Source organism: Leuciscus leuciscus (genome assembly GCF_965113295.1).
Source record: "Leuciscus leuciscus genome assembly, chromosome: 5".
In the NCBI taxonomy this organism is placed as follows: Eukaryota; Metazoa; Chordata; class Actinopteri; order Cypriniformes; family Leuciscidae; genus Leuciscus; species Leuciscus leuciscus.
Window position 1 is genome coordinate 32157196 of NC_138729.1, and position 4938 is coordinate 32162133.

At 37.3% G+C, this 4938-nt stretch overlaps 1 long non-coding RNA gene across 1 annotated transcript; it reads left to right on the forward strand.

Annotated features, from left to right (window-relative positions):
• Positions 1–233: 233 nt before the first annotated feature.
• Positions 234–4706, forward strand: LOC309498240. The gene is made up of 3 exons (XR_014205890.1): positions 234–494; positions 1562–1664; positions 1792–4706. It is a non-coding gene; the product is annotated as an uncharacterized lncRNA (long non-coding RNA).
• Positions 4707–4938: the final 232 nt, after the last annotated feature.

The following is a 4938-nucleotide window of genomic DNA, read 5'->3' on the forward strand; positions in this document are numbered from 1 at the left end:
TGTTTTGAGAACTTATTTTAACATACTTAACCAATTGTGATCTGTTCAAACATTAACAAAGTGTCACAAAAATAGATACAGATTGTCTATCAGAACCACCTTCTTCAATGGGAATGCGAATGCGCATAGCGGGTCTAGATTGGGCACCAGTCTATGTGTATATGAGTGTATACGAGTGTGTGCCTGAAATCCAATGCTAATCTTGGTTCATCATGTCCCACTGAGCTGCATGTATGTGTGTCTGCTGGCTGGTTTGGCAGACTCATGTCTGGTCAGCTGTCTGGACACTTGGCCTGCACACAGGCTTCAACACTGAGACACGTGGCTGTCAATGACTGCTTTATCTCACTGAGACAGCGTTGGGTGGTGACTACACGGGGGGTCTTATTGTGTGTGCGTGTGCGAGCGATTGGAAAGGGGGGATTAAACAGCTGTGGTCAAAAAATGGACAGAGGGAGGTACCAGATTTAGCTTGGCAGATGGATGGACTGATGGTGACCATTTCTTTCTTTAAACCCCTTTCTCTTCATTTCGCTTTTCTTTCTCTGTCTGTCTTGTGAAGTTCAAATCTCTTTCAGTGTCAGTTTCAGTTTACAGATAAGTTTGATAATGCAGACTTTTTTTACACAGGTATTTGCAAAAGTCTGAGACCAGACTGAAAGAATCCAGTTTAAAAGTGGAAATAAAGAAACGTCAGATTTTGAAAACTTCAGAAACAAATTTTATTTAACGTTAAATTAATAAATGTTTGAGATTCTAGATATCAAATTTACATGTAGTGTATCATATGACTCTTTTTACGGTCCGATGTTCTCGCTTCCATTAAAGCACACGATACTCTTTAGAACAGAACAATTTGAATAGTGACCTCAGACTTTTGGCCTCCATTTTATTTGTCATATAAACCACTATTCAAAAAGGTTTGGATCTTTCAGGCTACATTTATTTGACTGAAAATACAGTAAAAACTGTAGTATTGTGACATATTTTAAATGTAATTTATTCCTGTAATGGCAAAGCTGAATTTTCAGCATCATTACTCCAGTCTTCACTGTCACACTGTCCTTCAGAAATCTAATATTATCTGATTTGCTTCTCATGAAACATTTCTTATTATCATCAATGTTCAAAACGGTTGTGCTGCTTAATATTTTTTGTGGAAACTATGATAATTTTTTTTTGATGAATAGAGAACAGCACTTAAAATAGAAATCTTTTAAAACCTTATAAATGTCATTATGTCACTTTTGATCAGTTTATTGCGTCCTTGCTGAATAACAGTATAATTTATTTTACAATAATCTTAGGGACCAGATACTTTTTAACAAGTGTATTATTATGTTTGATCATCACAAAGGCAAACGGTTAACTTTAATGGCATGAGTTTGGAGTTTGGAAGGAGCATGTTAATCTAATCCTGCCAATCATTCTCGTAACAATCACACCGGCACTCTTCCTGCATCCACCTAGACCACTTGCAAAACAAAATGTTTGTTGCTGTTGGTTGTCTGAACTTTACAAAACACTGACTGCTTGTTTGCAACATCATGTTCAAACACAGATGTTTGCTGATATCCAACAATACCACAAGCAAGGAAGGAACAGGACGTCTGGTGGAAAGACCAGCAAGGCTGGTAACCAGCATTTGTTGTCAGTGATATTCGGTTAGTTTTGTATGGTAGTGATTTATCATAAAAGAAAATACATATAATAAGATTGGCTTGATATTTTCAGATACAGCCTCAACCTCTATTAAATTTAGATAATAATAAGTGTTTCTTTCTATCACAGGACCAGTTCCACTCTGTGACCTTCCTGGAGTAAAACCAATAGCCTCCTTCACCTCCTCCTTTAGCTGTGGCTTCTTGAGCTGGGACTCAGGAGCGAGTTGCTGGGAAACCAGGCATACACAGCCAAATTGCTCAGTTTTGCCAGATGTCTTGTGGAGTGAATCATGTAGCACTGGTGTCTGAACCAGCCCCACCACCTCCCCCCGCACACGCGGAGGCACGAACACATACACAGAGCTACAGCTTGAACTTCATACGGTTCTAAGGCCCTTTCATTGTCAGTCTTAGACTTGAGCTCCAGCTCTTGCCAGAGGCTGTAGTGACACAATGGAGGCTCTGTTTTTAAACCAGAAAGCATAGGGCACAGAATAAGTTCTGTCTCTCTCTTTACATACAAATTTCTCATTTTTTTCCCATCATGAACACAAAACCACATAATCAATTAAGTTTCCTCAGCTCCCCATAGGCCTTCAAAGTGGATCCCCTGAGTCAAGGATATTGTGTTTTTTTTATGCCTCTGACCTTGTCTGGTGTCAAAGAGCAACTGGTCCAACAGACAGATATATGAGTGTATGCTTATATATGTGTGCATGTTTAGGCTGCATTTATAAAAAACAGAATAAACAGCAATTTTGTGCAATATTATTCAAATTTAAAATAACTGCTATTTCTGTGATTGCTTCTTTAATCCAGTCTTCAGTGTCACATGATCCTTCAGAAACCATTATGTTTATCCAGTGGTGAACAGTAACATAGTATTTTTCAAGTATCTGTACTTTATCTGAGTAAACTTTTACTTCACTACATTCCAAAGCATAATATCGTACTTTTTACTCCACTACATTTCATAAAAACATGCCATTCCTCATTATTTTGAACTGAAGAAATCGTCACCTGCTCCGAGAAGCGATAGCTGTGTCTGATTTGTGAATGAGCGGATTCTTTCCAATGACCCTATTAAATCGTTTTGCAAATCGCATTGAATGATTAATTCGTTACTTGGACCGATCCGATTGAATCTGCTCTCGAAGTCAGTAACACAGGGATTTAAATGATCGGGTCGGAGCAAGTCTCCAGTGAACAGTTCTCTGAATTCACTAGTCTGACTCAAAATGAGCCAAGAACAGGAGATCCTATAGGATCTCGAGTGCGCTCACGACTAATGCAGTTTATTATTGTAAATGGAAATCATATTTAGGTCATGACTGTCAGGTTTTTTTGTTTGTTTTTTTTGCTTAAAGGGTGAGCTGTTTAACCCCATTGTATGAAATGCTTGAAAGTGGACATTTCCATATTTGTGTAATAACCAAGGGGCAACATTCTGATCTGAAAAATGAAGCCTACCCGGAAGTGCGAAAAACTGCAATACATCGAAAATCCGCTAGGGGAAGGTCCCAAAAGGGAGCAAATGTCCATAGCCCCCATGTTAAAATGTCCGTTTTCACAGCATAAAATCATGTTTTTACAGGTTGGTCCCATGGACTTTTATTGGATTTTTCGATAGGTTCCGAGTGCCTGACAACGGCGAGGGTAGTGAATTTTTTTCTAACTCGTTAGTTTAGATAGTATTTAGATATAAAATGTATGACAATAAGGGCGTGGTTAACTTTGATTGACAGCTTGATTGACAGCTGAAAGGCAGCGCCACGGAGAATGACAACATAAGAAGCGCCATTTTTTAATACAGTTGACATATAATACTACTGTTTCTGTATCATGAAATGTAGTTTTAAGAGTTTTTCAGGCGAGAATGTAGTTGTTTAAAGCTCAAATCTGTGGTTTATTTATAAAGATTTATGAAAATTGTATCCAGTTGTGAGATCCAGCGATGACCGGGCGCTCGGCACGATGTACCCCGCCTGGAGCAGCCTTTCATCGGCTAGACGTTTTGAGGTTTGCCGCGGACTCTGGCGTCTCTGTAGTGGTTAAACATGAGATATAATTCGTCTTGTCTATATCTAACGGGCGATTTTTGGTCTCGTGAATCTATAATTTGTTCCCTGGGCAATCGTTTTGGCTGAGGGGAAGTTTCATAACTTTATAACCTATATTTAACTTGTACCGTTGTATGGTTAGACTAGATCGAGCGCTGACTTTTTATGTTTGACTGAATTGTTTGCTTTATTTGTATAGCTTCTTGTAACTTTACCTTTTACTTATACTTTTATAATAGCTAATATTGATAAAACTGAAATTTAACAAAAAGAGACTGGGTTGAGTTTTGTCATTTTAAATTTTAATACAACGAATATGATCTGTAATGTTGTTTACTGCAACATCTGTTGTTTAGTACAAATGCACATATTGCCTGGACCATATTAAAATGTTTAATATTTTTATATTATATTTAAAACGAAAAGAGGCAGGTTTGTGTTTTATATTTCGTTTTGTTATAAATAGGCAAACGTTATGTGCAGTGAATATAATCAATACGCGTTGCCTGAACCACATTTGTGTGGCTATAATGTTTAAGATTTCTTTAAATGAAAACGAAAAGAGTTAGTATGGTGTTTTATAACATATTTCGTTGCCTAAAATATACACAGAGATAACCGGAGTAGCAGAGCGAGCTGAGTGACGCGCGCTGCGTCAGAAGGTGGGCGGGGTTAGGATTTCCCAAGATTTTCCAAGATGGCGCCGCCCATACCCCCCATAAACGGCTTCAAACCCGTTCTTCAGAAAGTCTATGGGTGACGTCACAGACGCTTTGTCCATATTTTTTACAGTCTATGGTAATACCATCTGAATGGTGTAGGTTTTAGGTAAAAACTAAACATAACTTTAAAATACGCAAATTAATGCCCATGTACCTTCTGCTGCCATAGCAGTTTCAAATTATGTAAAAACTATGTTTGCATGCCATTTTTCTTAAAATTTAACACATTTTACCCTATCTGTTTCTATACTGTATGTTTATATTTGTCAACACACATTATGTTTTTCCTAACTTTTTTATGTACTATTTATGGTATATTTTGTTATGTTGTAATTAAATTATCAGTAATTGTCAGTAGTAGTTAACAGTGTATGACAAGTTTTGGTAATAAAATAAAATGTTTTCTTGCAGATCAGTACTTATTATGTGTCTGTGCTTTTATACTGTTACTCGAGTACGATTAAAAAGGAGTGCTTAATACTTTTACTGGAG